We start from the raw sequence: 19,447 nt of genomic DNA on the forward strand, positions 1-19,447 counted from the left end.
TTTTGTGCTACTTATTTAATTTTTAATATATATTTGTTACTGCAATTTATAGTTTTTATTAGGTATTGCAATGTACTGCTTCTGTAAAACAACAAATTTCACAATGTATGCCGGTGATATTAAACCTGATTCTAATTCAATGTCATTCAGATAGTAAGCTAATCCCACACATTACTGGTGATTGAATAGGAATTTGTTCCAGTATATAGGGTTCCAAGAGCTAAGGTTGAACCTCTGGTTTGACATATCCTGCAGTTGAATATTTCAGAATCAGGTTTAATATCACTGTTCTCAGTATTTTTTTTATTTGGATAGTTTGTCTTATTTTACCTATTAGTTGTTTGGTCATCTTTATGTATAGTTTTTGGTAAACTCCACTGTATTTCTTTATTTTTCTTATAAATGCCTGCAAGAAAACGATTCTGAAGGAATGTTCTGGTGACAATTATGTACTTTGATAATAAGTTTACTTTGACTTTGGTGGTGTTCCCCTTTGCAGTAAAGGTTGTAAGTTTGTAATGTGCTGCAGAAGACTTGATGTGAGGTTACGTCTTGCTGTTTGCAGGATGCAGCCTCGCATCTCGCAGAACCTGCAGGATGCAGCCTCGCATCTCGCAGAACCTGCAGGATGCAGACTTGCATCTCGCGCTGCCTGCAGGGTCCAGCCACATCGAGGCAGCGATGAAGCAAGCTGTTGATCTGGGTAGTGAATGTGGAGTCGCTGAGGGAATCCAGTTATCCTGAGTAATGTCATGCTTCTTGAGTCAGAGTCAGAATCAAGTTTATTATCAGTGGCCTATGTCAGTGAAATTTGTTGTTTTGCAGCACCAGTCCTTTGCAATACATAATTACAGTAAGTATATATAAAAATAAATTAAATAAATACTGCAAAAAGAGAGAGAAAATCATGACGTAGTGTTCATGGGCTTGTTGTGTATTCAGAAATCTAATGTAAGAGGGGAAGAAGATATTTCTGAATTGTTGAGTGTGTGTCTTCAGGCTCCTGTACCTCCTCCTTGACAATGAGAAGAGGGCACGTCCGGATAGTGAGGGTCCTTCATGATGGATAACCTTTTTGAGGCATCACCTCTTGACGATGTCCTCTTGTGTTGGGGAGACTCGTGCCTATGATGGAGCTGTCTGAGTTTGCAACTCTGATCCAATGCATTGGCTCCTCCATACTTGACGGTGATGCAAATAGTCAGAATGGTCTTCATGGTACATTTGTAGAAATTTGTGGCAGTGGAGGATGTGTCTTGAAGCCTATTGTGGCACAAGTGCTTCTACATTCATAGCATTTGATTGTGCTGGTAACTGGTTCATCAGGAGTTTATAATGATGTAATTATGTTGTTATTTCCTTTCGTGGGGGAGGAACATCCACTCTTCATTTCCCTCTGCGGGGTCGATTGATGTCCTTTGTAGACGAAGAAAGAGCAGTGAGTTTCCCGGACTGGACAACACTTCACTCCATTATCGTTACCTTCCTGTGGCATATGTTTCCGTTCACAGTAAATTTATTATTGAAGTATTACTATATACTACCTTGAGATTCATTTTCTTGCAGATTTTATTCTGTGCATGTCTGCAAGAAGATGAAACTCAAAGCAGTATATGATACTTAAATTTAAGTTTTTTTTCTATTTTACCATTCCTTTCGAATTTTAAAGTAAATTTATCGTCTAAGTGTATATATTACCATGAGATTCATTTCCTTGCAGCCATTTACAGGATAAAAAGGGAAACACAATAGATTTTACAAAAAACATACATAAACTAAGGCACTAACCAACCAGTGTGCAAAAGAAAGCAAGCTGTACTGAGAACAGGAGTTGTTAAGAACCCTTGAAAGTTCAGAGTTGTCATCTACACTGGTTTAAGAGCCTGATGGTTGTATGGTAATAACAGTTTCTGTGGGACTTAACAATCCTGAACCTCCTGCCTTCTCTCTAAGCACTACACAGCCGGTGGTGGTTTGTATTTAGCCAGGTCTAGCATTCTCGGCTTGCAATGTTGCAGTCCTCAATTATTTACATTTTTGTTGCTGCCTTTGTTCCCTGCATAAGCTCTGTACACAGCAGCTCAACACATTGTTTATACCAGTTCCAGCATGGACAATGGAAGCTGGGATAGCCACGGTACTGGAGTGGCTGCTCATCCTGGAAAAAGAGCAAAGCAGTTCACCTGCCCCACCCCCTCCTCACACTTTGTTCCTTTGGTAATCTCCTCCTCTGCCCCTGAAAACTTTGCGAGCACTTTGAATAGCAAGTTCCCTCAGCCAATTAATCTGACTACCTCTTCAGATACTACCTCAAGTGTTTTATCACGAGCAAAGGCCCAGGCCCTTCAAATGAAAAAGATTCTGCAGACACACACACAAAATGCTGGTGGAACGTAGCAGGCCAGGCAGCATCTATAGGGAGAAGCGCTGTCGACGTTTCGGGCCGAGACCCTTCGTCAGGACTTCTGCAGATGCTGGAAATCCAGAACAGCACATGCAAAATGTTGGAGGAACTCAGCAGGTCAGGCAACATCTGTGGAGGGGAGTAAATAGTCGATGTTTCGGGCCAACTATCAACCCCTCATTTAAAAGATAACAGATTTAAAAGATTAGCTTTATTTTTCACTTGTGCATTGAAACAACAGTGAAATGAGTTGGGGATGTGCTGGGAAAGCCCGCAAGCGTTGCCATGCTTCTGGCATCAGAATAGCATGTCTACAACTCCTGACTCTAATCCGTGATTCTTTGGAATGTGGGAGGAAAGCAGAGCACTCGGTCACGGGGAGAACATACAGGACTTGAACCCGATCTTGCAGCAGGTGCTGTAAAGTGTTGTCCAATGTCAATCTCACTTTTTATTCTCTCATGTATTCCTCAACTCTCGCCCTGCATTCTGCCCTCACTACACACTGGGGCCAGAATCAGTTTATTATCATTGTGGCCTCCTGTGTATCAGTGAGACTCGACGTAAATTGGGAGACCGCTTCACTGAGCACTAATGCTCCATCCGCCAGAAAAATAGGGATCTCCCAGTGGCCACCCATTTTAATTCCACTTTCCATGCCCATTCCGATATGTCTATCCATGGCCTCTTCTACCATCATGGTGAGACCGTACTCAGGTTGGAGGAACAACATCTTATATTCCTTCTGGGTAGCACCCAACCTGACAGCAGAAACATTGATTTCTTGAACTTCCAGTAATGCCCCCTCCTTCACCATGCCCCACCTCCTTTTTTCTCTCTCACCTTGTCTCCTTGCTTGCTCATTGCCTCCCTCTGGTGCTCCTCCCCCCCCTTTTCTTCCATGGCCTTCTATCCTCTATTATTATCTTCCTTCTCCACCCCTGTATCTCTTTTACCAATCAACTTCCCAGCTCTTTACTTCACCCCTTCCTCTCCCAGTTTCACCTGTCACCTTGTGTTTCACTCTCCACGCCCCCACCTTTTAACTTTACTCACCTTTTTTCTTTCTCCAGTCCTGCTGAAGGGTCTTGGCCGTATACCCTTTTCCATAGATGCTGCCTGGCCTGCTGAATTCCACCAGAAGTTTGTGTGTGTTGCTTTTATTATCACTGACTTTTATTTCTGGCAGCAATATAGGGCAAAATCAGAAAATTACTATCAATTATAATAATAAGCACGTGCAAAAAGAAATGCATAGCAACATAGTGTTCACAGGTTCAAGACCAGAATGAGGCCATTCAGCCCATTGGGTCTGCTCTACCATACCATCATGGCTGATTTATTCTACCTCATCACCCCATTCTCCTGTCTTCTCCCCATAACTTTTGACACCCTGACTAATCAATCTCAGTGAATTCAGAAATCTGATGGTGAAAGGGAAGAAGCTGTCCCTAAGACATTGATTGTGAGCCTTCAGGCTCTTGTACCTCCTCCCCAATGGTAGTAATGAGAAGAGGGCTTGTCCAAGATGGTGAGAGTCCTTCTTGAACCACCTCCTCTTTAAGAAATTAATGTGCTAACCCACACTCCTTGTAATGTAGTATGTAGAATGTAGTAGGGAACATGGTGAAGTGTTGTCACAGACACAAGAGATTTTGCGGATGCTGGAACTCAGCAAGTAGGCAGCGTCTATAGAGGGAAAGAAACAGTTATCATTTCAGACTGAGATGAAGGATCGATTGTTCATTCCCCTCAGAGATGCTGCCTGACCTGCTGAGTTCCTCCAGCATTTTGTGTGTGTTGTCACAGTTACAGAGTGGTAGAATGGAAGCAAGCCCTTCGGCCAGTCGAATCTGCATTGACTATCAGCCTCCCTCTTACACTAACCCTAGGCTCTCATCCACTTTCCTGGGATCTACCTCTCACCCCCACACCAGGACAATCTGTAACCTACCAAACACCGTGCCTTTGGGATGTGAGGGAAACCCAGGTGGTCACAGAGAGCAAAGAATGGTGGATACGGCCCAGTCCATCATGGGTAAAATCCTTGTCCCGTGTATGGATCACTGTTGCAAGAGAGCAGCATCCATCATCAAGGACCTCCAACATCCAGGCCATGCTGTCTTCAGGAAGGAGGTACAGGAACCTCAGGACCTACACCGCCAGTTATTACTCCTCAACCATCGGGCTCTTAAACCAGAGAGGATAACTTCACTCACCCCATCACTGAATTGTTCCCACAACCTGTGGACTCACTTTTAAGGACTCTTCATCTCATGTTCTTGATTTTCATTGCTTATCTATTCATTATTTTTTCTTTTTCTTTTTGTATTTGCAAAATTTTTTTGCGCATTCGTTGTTGTCCATCCTGTTGGTGCAGTCTTTTCATTAATTGGTTTTTGGATTTATTGAGTATGCTCGCAAGAAAGTGAATCTCAGCGTTAAATATTGTGACATATATGTACTTTGATAATAAATTTACTTTGAACTTTGACCGTTAGCTACTTAGTTGATATTTTTGGACTGAGACCCTTCATCAAGACCAGATGAGGGAGGTCTGTTCAGGAGTTCAGTGAGGCCCTCTCTCACTGTTCTCCCCCCCCCCCCCCCCCCCGTAATCTCTGCTGCTCTCCAACTCTTTGATCATATACTTCATTCCCCCCACCTGTACACCTCCCAATCCCTCACCTTCTCATTCTAGCTTCCTGCCCCATTCCTTTCCAGTCCTGATGAAAGGTCTCGGCCTGAAACGTCGACTGTTTACTCCCCTCTGTAGGTGCTGCCTTTCCTGCTGAGTTCCTCCAGCATTTCCAGCTTCTGCAAAATCTTTTGTGAGGATGTTCAGACTCCATAGACAGGCAGCACTGGAGGTCAGGATTCAACCTGGATCACCACTGCTGTGAGGTTGTGATTCTACCAGCCGCAACACTCACGTTTGTTGTAGGAAGCTTGGGACCTGGTCTGTACATTGTGAGCTTCTAGAAGGAAAATTACTGAGGAATTTGTTTATAGGGATGCTGATTGGGACTCTTGGAGTGTTGAATTTATAAATAATGGTTAATTCAAAAGGAGATTCAGCAGGTAGTGTTCCTGTCTCACAGCTCCAGTCTCTCCTGACCTTCCGTGTTAAAGTGCAGGTTTGAGAGGGAAATAAAGGTGACATTTCAGGTCAAAGATCCAGGGTCCTGACAGAGACCCTCAAGTTCATTGTCATTCAACCATATGCACATGGCACAGTAGCATAGTGGTGGCATGTTGCCGCTACAGCTCGGGGCACTGGAGTTCCAGGTCCAATCTCTGCATCCCCTGTAAAGAGTTCACGTGTAATACGTGGGTTTCTCCAGGTGCTCTGGTTTTCTCTCACAGTTCAAAGACATACTGGTTAGTAGGTTAATTGGTCATTGTAAATCGTCCCGTGATTAGGTTGGGGGTGATCTGGGGTTGCTGGGTGGTGTGGCTTGAAGGCCCGGGAAGGCCTATTCTATGCTGTATCTAGAAATAAGTATACTTGTATACCGCAAAAAGAAACAACATTCCTTCAGACCAAGGTGCACAACACAGTATGTATAACTCACGCATGCAGTAAATAAAGTAATATTACCACAAATAGGTATTTATGATACGTCAAAAAGTAACAGCATAATGTTACTGGAGCCTCATATGTGACGAGGCCTGGGTGGTGGCAGAGAGCTCAGTAATCTCAAGGCCTGGGAGAAGAAGCTGTTATTCCTTACATTCTCCCTGTGACCACGTTGGTTTTCCTTCAGTGCTCTGCTTCCCTTCGACATCACGAGGGCATGCAGGTAGGATAAGCTGGTCAGAAAGGGGGCTGGTGTAAATATTCCTGTCTACATCAATGGTTGAGAGCTTCAAGTTCCCATGGTTAGGAGATGAATCTCAGTGTTGTATAATGTATGCATACTTTGCTAATAAATATACTTTGAGCTTAGAACATCATCAAAAGCCTATCCTGGTCCAACCAGGTGCACATCACAGTCAAATAAGGTCACTTGATGCCTCTACTCAGGAGGCTAAAGAAATCCTCACAGGTGAGACTTGACCTGTTGAGTTCCCCATTGGCTCTTACCAATTTTATCGATGCACCATGGAAAGCACTTTGTCTGGATGCATCACTGCTTGGTGTGTTCTACATGTGACTGTAAGAACCCGCAGAGTTGTGGACACATCACAGCAACCAGCCTCCCCTCTATGGACTTCGATTGCACTTCCCGCTGCCTCTGTAAAGCAAACAGCATAATCAAAGACAACACCCAACCCTGATATTTTCTGTCCTCTCCACTCCCATCAGAGAGAAAGTACAAAAGCCTGAAAATAGGGACCAGCAGTCTCAAGGACATCTACCTCACTGTTACCAGACACTTGAATGGGCCTCTTGTATGATAAGATACACTCTTAGGCTCGCATTCTACCAGGTTAAGATCTTGCACTTTATTGTTTACCTGCACTGTGCTTTTTCGGTATCACACGTACAGAGACAATACAGTGAAAAGCTTCTGTTGCGTACAGTTCTTACAGATCAAGTCATTACACAGCACATTGAGGCAGTACAAGGTAAAACAATAACTACATAGAATATTGTCTGTCTCCCATTTCACTTTGTCAACTTAAGCTACCTGGCTGAACATGTCTATCATCCTTCATTCCTTCCCCTCTTCAATAAGGGATCCCATCTCATCAGTCTCCTTTTCCTCTTTGTACTGGCTATCTCATCTGTCTCCTCTCACTTCTGATAGAACAATATAGCAACAAGCAGGTCCTTCGGCCCATGATGTTCACTTTTACCTATTTCAAGATCAGTGTAATGTAGGGTTTGAGCTGAAATGTCAGCAATTCCTTTACCCTCACAGATTGATTTGCTGTTCCTCGTCCTCCAGCAGATCGTTTCTCAACTCGACACTGAAATGATTTCACAACCTACAGTCTCACTTCCAAGGACTCTACAATTCATGTTCTCAGTTTTTTATTATCCATCTATCATCCTTTTGCTCTTTGGTTGTCTGTCAGTCTTTCTGTAGTTTATCATTGGTTGTCTTGTATTTCTTTGCCCTACTGTGAATGCCCACAAGAAAATGAGTCTTTATGGTGACATATGCTATACGTACTTCAATAATAAATTTACTTTTAACATAGAGGCTTTTGGCATACCAGTAGATTGCCGGAGAATTAGAATGAGTCAGTGGGCAGAATAGATTCCAGGGTAGTAGCTGGGAAATGCTGAGAGCCAGCACCAACAAAGGGATAAATGGCCTTTCTCAAATGTTGTAGGAAAACCTTATATCTGTCTGAGTAGCCTCCAACCTGATAGCATTCACATCGATTTCTCTAACTTCCAGTAATTTCGCTGCCCCATCCACCTCTTTCTCTCTTTTTCCATTCCCCATTCTGGTTCCACTGTCATTTCCTATTGGATTTCTTCTCCAGTCCTTCCTTCAGCTTCTTCCTTCAGTCCCCCCTCCCCCACCCACCTTCCCCCTCACCTAGTCTTACTTGACACCTACAGTCTTTTCCTCCTTCCCCTCCTGCTGCCTCCATATTTTGGCTTCCAGCCCTTTTCTTTCCTGTCCTGGTGAAGGGTCTCTGACTGAACATCGACACTTTATTCCTTTCTATAGATGGTTCCTGACTTGCTGAGATCCTCAAGTATCTTGTGTGTTCTAGCATGTGCAGGATTTCCTGTGTTTCAGAAAATCTGAAGGTTGTCAGTTGTCACTCATCTCTCAGTTTGAAAAGAAGCTTGTCTGGTTGTGTAGCACTGTTCTGGTTCAGCTTCCAGCAGCAGCCTGTTTCACGGGCCTGTGATTTGCAGCTGCTTGTTTAAATGCTGGTCACCAAGCTCCTGTTGATCAGTGTGCTAAAATTGTGGTCATGTCCCAAAGCCTGTCACTCAGCACCAAGTGCAATCTTGAGCTGGGTGTTAAAGGCAAAAGTATATTGCGAGCTCGTGCAATTCAGCCAGTGAGAGAGGTTTTCTGCAGCTGAACACAAACATAGACATAGAGAATACAGGCCCCTTTGGCCCACAATGTTGTGCCTACTCCAAGTTCAAACTAACCCTTCCTTCTGTCATCCATGTGCCAATCTACGAGTCTCTTAAATGTCCCTAATGTATCTGCCTCTACCAGCACTCCTAGATGATGGAACACAGAACATTAACCCATGGTGTTCTGCTGATCTTTTAACCTACTCCGATGTCCATCTTATCTTTTCCTCCCACTTAGTTAGTTAAGCTTGTCACCCATACAGCAGCTTGCTGATTCCTCTGTCCTGTCCTGGAGAGGATTGGGAATTAAACATCCAGGGATATCAGGTAATACAGAAGGATAGGCAGGAAGGTAAGGGAGGTGAGGTAGCACTCTTAGTAAAGGTGAGATCAGGGCAATAGTGAGAGACGATATAAGATCTAGGAAGCAGAATGTCAACTCCATCTGGGTAGAGATTAGGAATAGTAAAGGGAAAAAAAATCACTGGTGGGAGTTGTCTACAGGCCGCTGAACAATAATATTACAGTGGCACAGGCAATAAACACAGAAATATCTGAGGCATGTAAGAATGGAACAGCAGTTATCATGGGGGACTTTAACTTGCACAGAGATTGGGTAAACCTAGTTGGTTGAGGTGGCCTTGAGAAGGACTTCATAGAATGCATATGTTATAGCTTTCTTGAACAGCACGTTACTGAACCTGCAAGGGAACGTGCTATCTTGTATCTGGTCCTGCGCAATGAGACAGGTAAAATTAGTGATCTTAGGAATCCTATTGGAAAGAGTGATCATAGTATGACTGAGTTTCTCATACAAAATAGTTTGACCTAAAACCAGTGTATTATGCCTGAACAAGTGAGACTACAATAGCATGAGGGAGGAGTTGGATAGGGTAGACTGGGAATACAGGCTATATGGTGGAATGGTTAAAAGTAAGGATAGTAAGTGTGGATAACTAAGGAAATAAAGGAAGACATCAAAACAAATGCTTGTGCATACAAAGTTGCCAAGAGTCGTGGGGAACTGGAAGATAGGGAAAAGTTTAAAAATCATTAAAGAGCCACTGAGTGAGCAATAAAGAAAGAGAGATAAGTTATCAAAATAAACTAGCACAAAATATAATACAGATAGTAAAAGTTTTTATGATTATATAAACCGGTGGCCAAAGTGAATGTAGGTTCCTTGGAGGACGAGAAGGGGGAATTGATATTGGGTAATGAGGAAATGGCCAAGGCATTGAATGACTATTTTGTGTTGGTTTTCGGTGGAGGACACGTCTAACATGCTGAAGAGAGAGGATATGGATGCAATGAAAGGTGAGGACCTCAATACAATAACTATCACTAAAGAGGTAGTGCTGAGCAAACTTGTGGGCCTGAAGATAGACACGTCCCCTGGTCCTGACGGAATGCATCCCAGGGGACTGAAAGAAAATGGCAGAAGTTATAATAGAAGCTTTGGTGATAATTTACCAAAATTCTCTGGACCTGGCAGGTCCTGACAGACTGGAAGATGGCGAATGTCACGCCACTGTTCAATAGAGGATGTAGGCAAAAGGCAGGTAACTATAGGCCAGTTAATTTAACGTCTGTAGTTGGGAAAACGCTTGAAGCTATCATTAAAGAAGAACTGGGGAGGCATCTGGAAAGAAATAGATCCATCAGGCAGACGCAACATGGATTCAGCAAAGGCAGGTCCTGTTTGACAAAATTAATGGAGTTTGAGGATATAACAACTGCAGTGGATAGAGGGGAAGAGGTAGAATTTATTTACTTGGATTTCTAGAAGTTGTTCAATAAGGTGCCACATAAAAGACTTATCCATAAGATAAGGATGCATAGAGTTGGGGTGATGTATTAGCATGGACAGAGAATTGGTTAACCAATAGAAAGCAGAGAGTTGGGATACATGGGTGTTTCTCTGTTTGGCAATGAGTGGCGAGCGAAGTGCTGGCTCTGCAGCTGTTCACGATATACATTAACGATCTGGAAGAGGGGACTGAGTGTAGTGTATGTAAGTTTGCTGATGACACTACATTGAATGGAAAAGGAGATTGTGCAGAGGATACGGAGAGCGCAGAGAGATATAGATAGGTTTAAGTGAGTAGGCAAAATGGAGTACAATGTTGGTAAATGCGAGGCTATCCACTTTGGAAGGAGAAATTGAAAATCAGTTTATAAATCTTTAAATGGTAAAAGACTGCAGCATGCTGCTGTGTAGAAGGTCTTCGCAGTGCTTGTGCGTGAAGGTTGGTTTGGAGGTGCAGCTGGCTATCAAGAAGGCAATTGGAATGTTGGCCTTCATTGCTAAAGGGTTTTAATTTAAGAGCCGGGCGGTTATGCTGCATGCAGTTCCAGTCTACTTACTGGAGGAAGGATACACTCGCTGTGGAGGCTGTGTAGAGAATGTTCACTAGGTTGATTCCAGAGATGAGGAGAGATTGTCACCTGGGACTGGAATTCAGAAAGATGAGAGGAGATCTTGTAGAAACACTTAATTATGAAATGGGTATGTAAGATAGAGGCAGTTTCCACTGGTAGGTGGAACTTGAACTAGAAGACATAGCCTCAAGATTTGGGGGAGTAGATTTAGGATGTTAATAGGAGGAACTTTTTTTTCCCAGAAGGTGGTGAATCTGTGGAATTCTCTGCCCAATGAAGCAGTGGAGGCTACCTCAGTCAATACATTTAAGACAAGGTTGGTTAGATTTTTGCATGGTAGGGAAATTTAGGGTTATGGGGAAAAGGCAGGTAGGTGGAGATAAATTCATAGTCAGATTAACCATGATCTTATTAAATGGCAGAGCAGGTTTGACAGGCCAAATGGTCAGTTTGGTGGTGATTCTGGATAATAAAAGGTTGATTAGTCCTGTGGCTTCTGCTTTCACCATATGACTTCATACGTCCTCTAGGTGAAGGTCCTTCCTCTCCCAGAGATGAGGCCTTTGGGTGGGGCTGCTAGCCCCATGTCCAACCCTCCTCCTCTCACAGCCAGGCTTGGGGCCGTCTGTGCCGAAGTTCCCTCCCATGTGGCCCTCCATTTTCTTATATCCGGTACCTACATAAGAGTCTTTGAAATGGTATGGATTGTACATTGCCAACACAATGATCTTTTTTGATAAGTAACTCTTGCTCATAGTATGTTTCACAATTTATTTGACGTTGCTGTAATTGGATTATAGTGGGTATAACTGATTTCACTCGATTGCACAGTGCTGCAGTTATCTGGTGTTAATGGACTATTAAATTCTGGTGTTATGACAGAGTCTCTCAGAAAGGCTCTCTGGGATGATGTTGTTGGGATTTAGAGTGTAATTTATACCCTTTTCACTTCAGCTCGGCAGACTAATCAGCAGGATGAGTGGAGGTTATAGCCTCCCTGACCTGGATTGGAAGGGTCAAACTTTATAACAGGTAGATGGTGTATTGGTGGGAGCTGATTAAAATGTTTGACATTGGCGTATAATACTGCTGTCACTGTATGGCCAGGGAGCCATTGGTTGTGGTGTGTTATTGTATCGTTTGTTTGTTATGTGCCATGTTGTATGATGTGGGTAATCATGGTCTTTCTGTGACCATAATTGTTCTCTGCAAATTTTTCTACAGAAGTGGTTTGTCATTACTTTCTTCTGGGCTGGGCAGAGTCTTTACAAGATGGGTGATCCTAGCCATTATCAATACCCTTCAGAGATGGTCTGTCTGGTGTCAGTGGTTGCATAACCAGGACTTGAGATATGCACCATCTGCTCATACAACCATCCACCACCTGCTCCCATAACCCTGAAAAGGGGACTAAGCAGGTGCTACATCTTGCCCAAGGATGACCCACAGGCTAGTGGAGGGAAGGATCGCCTTACACCTTGGTAGAGACATATCTCCACCTGCCACCCCGTGTAATTGTATATTAAACACAAAAGATTCTGCAGATGCTGGAAATCTTCAGCAATACACTCAAGATGCTGGAGGAACTTAGCAGGTCAGACAACATCTAAAAATGGATAAGGTTACTTTTCTTTGTCCCAGTGAAATGCGTTGTTTGCATCAACAGCCTACACTATCCAAGGAGGTGCTGGGCACAGTCTGCAAGTGTGCCATTCTTCCAGCGTCACGTGACAGGCCTACAACTCCCTAGCCCTCACCCGTTACGTCTCTAGAATGCAGGATGAAATGAAAGCATGTGGAGGAGACTTGTGCAGTCACGGGGAAAACATACAAACTCTTTACAGACAGTGGCAGGAATAGAACCCGATCAGGATTGCTGACGCTGTAAAGTGATGGTGTAGCGGTCAAAGCAACTGAGCCATGTATGGATTGGGATAAACAATTGACGGTTCGGGTGAGAAACTTTTTTTAGAAACGTTGACTGTTTATTCCCCTCCAATTATGCTGTGGGTGCCATGGTAGCATAGCAGTTAGCGCGGCACTATTATAGCTTGGGGAGTGGGAGTTTAATTCCTGCATCCTCTGTAAGCAAGTTTGTACATTTCTTCCTGTGTGCGCATAGATTTCCTCCGGGTGCTGTGGTTTCTTCCCACGGTGCAAAGATGTACAGGCTAGTAGGTAGGTTGGTCATTGTAAATTATCCTGTGTTTAGGCCAGGGTTAAATAGGTGGGTTGCTGGGCAATATGCTCATTGGGCTGGAAGGGTCTTTTCCGCGCTGTGTCTCCAAATACAAATTAAAAGATAAAATTAAGTTCTACCTGACCTACTGGGTTTCTTCCGGCATTTTGTGTGTGTCACTGTATACTAGTGGCCAGTGTAGATGCTGTTGTGTATTCCTTCGGCACAATACAGATATGTAAAACTGGCACTGTAGTGGCGGCTCCAGGTGCCAGTGTGGTATTGCTCAAAGTGTGACTGTCATTAGCTCTGGCCTTAATGCAGTGTTATTAGGATGTGTGCAGGAGTGTTGGTGGGTTCACCTACCTCTGTCGAGCGAAGAACTGAACCTCCCATCTGCTTCATTGTGGCCCTCGCACTTTATGTCTCGACCTGCACTGCACTTCCTTTGTAACTTCCACGCTATATTTTGCATTCTGCTACCTCACTGTAATGATGTGAAAGTTTTTTGCTATTTCAGTATATAGACAGAAACTCAACTAATGTGGTACAAGTAAGTCTACAACTGGCACTGGTTATTTGCACGATGGAGTGTGTTTGCAAGGGCGAATCAGAATTTTCTTTTCACCAGAACACTGTTGTGTAAGCTTGCAAAGTATTTGCCGGAAGTCCATTTTAAGGCCATAACGTGTAGGAGCAGAATTAGGCCATTCTGTCCATTTGATCATTTACTATTCCACTCAACCATTTCTCCACCTTTCTGTAACCTTTGATGTCTTTTACTAATCAAAACCATAAGACATAGAAACAGAATTAGGCCATTTGATCATGGCTGATTTATTATCCCTCTCAACCCCATTCTCCTGTCTTCGCCCCCTACCCTATGGTGCCCTGACTGACCAAGAACCCATCAATATCCACTTTAACTATACATTGCCATCTGTAGCAATGAATTCCATAGATTTACCATCCTCTGGAAAAAACAATTCCTTCTCATCTCAGTTCTAAAGGAATGTCCTATTCTGAGGCTGTGCCCTCTGGTCGTAGACCTCCTTACTATAAGGAAACATCCTTTTCATGTCAACACACACAAAATGCTGGTGGGTTGTTTGAATTTCCAGCATCTGCAGATATCCTCATGTTTGATCCTTTTCATGTCCACTCTTTCTAGGCCGTTCAATATTCAGTAGATTTCAATGAGGTCCCTACTCATCCTTCTGAACTTCAGTGAGTACAGGCCCAGAGACATCAAACGCTCCTCACCATTCTCCGGATTATACTTGCATTGGACCCTCTGCAGTGCCAGCATATCCCTTCTGACCACACCTGCAGAAACTGTTTTCCCACAGAGTTCTTTCCAGACCACTGAAAGATTACTTCACCAGGTTAAAATCTGAATCAATATGGTAATTAATTAAACAAAGTATTGATACTAGCAACACGCATGAAGTGCTAGTGGGACTAACTTCGTTAGTCCTGACGAAGGGTCTCAGCCCGAAACGTCAACTGTACTTCTTCCTATAGATGCTGCCTGGCCTGCTGCGTTCCACCAGCATTTTGTGTGCGTTGCTTGAATTTCCAGCATCTGCAGATCTCTTGGAGTTTGCGTTAAGTATTGATACTATACTGGATCAGTCTGCTATTCACAGCAAAAGATTTAATTTACAATGTTGTTCATACAACTGGGTACTCCCAGTTTAAGAATGAGCATTTAACCCTGAAATTCAGAGAGCAGTTTGAGTATCCGGCATCTGTTCAGAATTAACTTGGTTGTAGCCACTAGCCCTGGACATTGTCACCAAGCAGAGGGATTATAGCAACAATGAACAGGAGCAGGACATGGATTTAATGATTTGCAGATTAAATCTGTTGGGATCAGAGTCGTAAGAGGAATAGGCACTCTGCCAACCATGATACCAGAAGTAGATTTGGCACGACATTTAAAACTTCGACAAACTTCTATAGTATAGATGTCCAGTGGAGAGTATATTGTCTGGTGGCATCACGGCCTGGTAGGGGAACACCCTACTTTGTAGTGAATATGGCCCAGTCCATCGTGGCTAAAGCCCAACCCACCACTGAGCGCATTTACATGGCGCAGGAAAGCAGCATCCATCATCGGAGGCCCCCACTACCCAGGACCTGCTCTGTTCTCACTGCTGCCATTAGGAAGGAGGTACAGGAGCCCCAGGACCCACACCATCAGCTTCTGGAACATCAGCCTCTTGAACCAGTGGGGATAACTTCACTCACTCCATCACTGAACTGTTCCTACAACCTATGGACTCACTTTCAAGGACTCTTCATAGAACATTACAACACAGAAACAGGCCCTTCGGCCCTTCATGGCTGTGCCAAACCATTTTTCCATCTTTATCATTATTATTTAATTTCCTTTTGTATTTGCACAGTTTGTTATCTTTTGCAATTGGATGTTTGTGCGCCCTATTGGACTTGGTCTTTCATTGATTCTGCTGTGTTTCTTTGTATTTACCTGCACAAAAAAAATCTCAAGATTGCAAACGGTGACATATATGTACTTTGATAATAAATTTACTGTGAACCTTTAAACCAAATGTGACTGATCCCATTTGCCTGCATGTGGGATCCACATCCCTGCACTTCCCCTCATGTTTGTGTGTCCATCTAAATACCTCTTAACATTACGCATCAGGTCAGTACAACATCGTGGGCCAGAAGATCTCTATCTCTATCTCCCTTTATCAGTTCAAAGTACATGTATGACACTGTATACTTCATTTTCTTGTAGGTGTTCACAGTGCAAAGAAACAGCTTGCGTGCCTATCACCTGTCCCTGGTGCTGCTCCTTCCCTTTCTCCCATGGTCCACTCTTCTCTCCTGTCGGATTTCTTCTTCTCCAGCCCTTTACCCTTCCCATCCATCTGGCTTTACCTAACTTGTCCTGCTTCCCTTCTGCCCATCCCCACCTTCTTATTCTGGTGTCTTCCGGCTTCCTCTCCAGTCCTGAAGAAGGGTCTCAGCTCAAAACATGGACTGTTTATTCATTTCCATAAGATGCTGCCTGACCTGCTGAGTTCCTCCAGCATTTTGTGTGTGTTGCAATGGATCTCCAGCATCTGCAGAATCTCTTGTGTTTAGAATCAGTGAAAGATCGCACACAACAAGATGGCAAACAACCAATGTACAAAAGGCAACAAATTGTGCAAATACAATAAAAAGTAATGAATACTGAGAACACGAGTTGTAGAGTCCTTGAAAGTGAGCCTGTAGGTTGTGGGAACCATTCAGTGTTGTAGTGAGTGAAGTGCTGCCCTCTGGTTCAGAAGCTTGATGTTTGAATGGTAATAACTGATCTTGAACCAATAATGTGAGTCCTGAGGCTCCTGTACCTCCTTCCCAGTGGCAGCAGTGAGAAGAGACTATGGCCTGGATGTTAGGGGTCTTTGATAATGGATGCTGCTTTCTTGTGGCAGTGCTCCTTGTAAATGTGCTCACTGGTAGAGAGGGCTTTGCTTGTAATGGACTGGCTGTATCCGCCAGCACATCCTCAGACTGCTAACGCAAATGGCGCATTTTTGGATGCATGTTTTGATGTGCATTTGACAAATAATGCGATCAACTCCTTCCACACATCTGGTCCACCAAAACTCCATCTGCCTCTGCCAAAACTGCCCAACGCATCATTGGTGCCACCCTACCTGCCAAGAAGGACATGTATACAGAAGGGTGCTGGAAAAGAGCCAGTAACATCACGAAGGATCCCACCCACCCTGCTCATGGACTGTTTGACCCACTCCCATCGGGCATCCACACCAGGACCACCAGACTCAAATACTTTCTCCAAGCAGTAAGGCTGATCAACACTTCCAACCACTAACCCACTCCACCACACCCCCAGCCACCTCTACTTTATCATTTCCTGTCAGAGTCACCTTGTATATAGACACTCCTGTGTATAGTGTTACCTCATGGACATACAATCAATCTACGTAGATAAGCTGTCTACGTATTTATATTTACTGTGTTCTTTGTCTTATAGTGTTTTTTTTGTGCTGCATCAGATCCAGTGTTAATTATTTCATTCTCCTTTACGCTTGTGTCCTGGACATGGCATTAAACAATCTTGAATCTGACGAATATGTCACTCTCAGTAGATGCATAATCCTCTGGATTCAGTCAAAATACAACCATGTTGACTTTAGAAATGCTTGTGTCTTTCTAAAAATATGGACATGACGCTGGCTTTAACAGTTACAGAGCTCCAGGCAAGCGAGCAGTGTAACCCATTTTGTGTTTCTTTGCTCATATTTTTATCTCCAGCAAGGGGAGGAGTGATTAAAATATGCATCAACATTTCTATCCGATATAAAGTCAGATATTAATTTTGCCTTGATGAGTGTAGCCTCCTATAAACTGTGTTTCCTGTGTTACCCTGAGGTTTTTCTCTGTTTGAAGTGACATGTGTCACCAGTTGCTGCTAATCAGAACCACGAGTTTCTGCAGATGCTGAAAATCCAGAGCAACCCATAAAATAGTCAGGCAGCATCTGTGGAGAGAAATAAACAGTCATTGTTTTGGGCCGAGTCCTGATGAGGCGTCTCAGCCTGAAATGTCGACTGTGCTCAATTCTGGTCGCCTCACTATAGGAAGGACGTGGAAACCATAGAAAAGGTGCAAAGGAGATTTACAAGGATGTTGCCTGGATTGGGGAGCATGCCTTATGAGAATAGGTTGAGTGAACTCGGCCTTTTCTCCTTGGAGCGACAGAGGAGGTGGTGACCTGATAGAGATGTATAAGATGATGAGAGACATCGATCTTGTGGATAGTCAGAGGCTTTTTCCCAGGGCTGAATTGGCTAGCACGAGAGGTCACAGTTCTAAGGTGCTTGGAAGTAGGTACAGAGAAGATGTCAGAGTTTTTGTTTTTTCACAGTGAGTGGTGAGTGCGTGGACTGGGTTGCCGGTGATGGTGGTGGAGGTGGTAACGATAGTGCGTTTTAAGAGACGCCTGGATGGCTACATGGAGCTTAGGAAAATAGAGGGCTATGGGTAAAACCTAGTAGTTCTAAGGTAGGAATGTGCTCAGCACAGCTTTGTAGGACGAATGTCCTGTATTGTGCTGTAGGTTTTCTATGTTTCTATGTTTATTCTCCTCCTTAGATGCTACCTAACCTGCTGGGTTCCTTCGACATTTTGTGTGTGTTATCAATTGTTACTGGACCCCTTGGGCTTAAAAAGTGGAGTGATTAATGAGATCTTGTGCCGCTTTCACCCTGGTATTCCTGGGTTACAGTTAACACATGCAATCCCAATGGTCAGAAGGTGCAATATGGCACAGTTAGAAAGGTTGTCATATGTGAAAGACGTTAACGTCATGCCTGTCAGTCTCCTGATGTCCTGAGAGGGCAGAAGGGGGACAAAGATTCACTGAGCTATACAGGATGGAAACGGGCTCTTTAGCCCAACGCCCATGCCAACCAAGTTGATCTTGATTCACTGTTTCACTCTAAACCCTTGCTGTCCATGTAGCCCTTCCAATGCCTTTTAAACATTGTAACTGTACCCACTTCTACCAGTTCCTCTGGCAGCTCTTAACACATACCCATCACTCTCGGTTTTGGGGGTAAAGAGTTGCCCCTCACCTTCCCTGTCTTTTCTTTCTCACTTTAAATCCGTGCCCCCTAGTTTTAGACACCCCTATAGGCTGTGGGAACAAAACTATGAACATTCATTTTATAAACACAAGAGATACTACAGATGCTGCAAATCTTGAGCAACATGCACAAAGCGCTGGAGGAACTCAGCAGGTCAGGCAGCATCTACCGAGGGGAATGTGCAGTTGCCGTTTAGGTCGAGACCCTTCATGATTTTAACATCTCCACAAGGTCGCTCCTCACTCCAGGGGGTGGAAAGTCCCAGCCTATTCAGTCCTTCAGACCCAGCAACATCCTCGTGAAAACTTTCAAGGACCAACTTTACATTTACATGTATTAGGAATTTGCTGTGGTGTATTGGTCAGAGTGTGACATGCAACAAGAAACATCAATTATAAAGAATAAAGAATTATATCAATAAAAGGCTAATGAAGTCACTTATTACTATTTTTCTTTCTTATACGTGCACAATTTGTTGTCTTTTGCACATAGGTTGTTGTCTGTCTTTGTGTGCAGTTTTTCATTCAAATTCAAGTTTAATTGTCAATCAACAGAAGTACATAATACCCAACACCAAGGTGCAAACCACAGTACCAACGGTCATACACACCACAAAGCACACAGCACATATAAGAGAGCAAGCACATGTCGGAGAGCAGTAAAGCACTCACACAAAAAAGCATTGATTTTTATTCTGTCTCTTTGTATTTACTGTGATTGCCCACAAGACAGTGAATCTCAAGGTGACATGTATGTACTTTTATAGTAAGCTTACTTTGGATTTTGATTAAGGGATGGACATAAATGAATTTCCACATACATTAATTTATTTTCTACACTCTCTC

General features: G+C 43.5%; 1 protein-coding gene across 2 annotated transcripts in view; it reads left to right on the plus strand.

Moving 5' to 3' along the window:
• The window catches only part of pi4kb (phosphatidylinositol 4-kinase, catalytic, beta), a 128,492-nt gene that overhangs the window by 7,924 nt on the left and 101,121 nt on the right, over positions 1-19,447 (plus strand). The gene's annotated exons all lie outside the window — the stretch shown is intronic.

Source organism: Hypanus sabinus, chromosome 9, assembly GCF_030144855.1.
Source record: "Hypanus sabinus isolate sHypSab1 chromosome 9, sHypSab1.hap1, whole genome shotgun sequence".
In the NCBI taxonomy this organism is placed as follows: domain Eukaryota; kingdom Metazoa; phylum Chordata; class Chondrichthyes; order Myliobatiformes; family Dasyatidae; genus Hypanus; species Hypanus sabinus.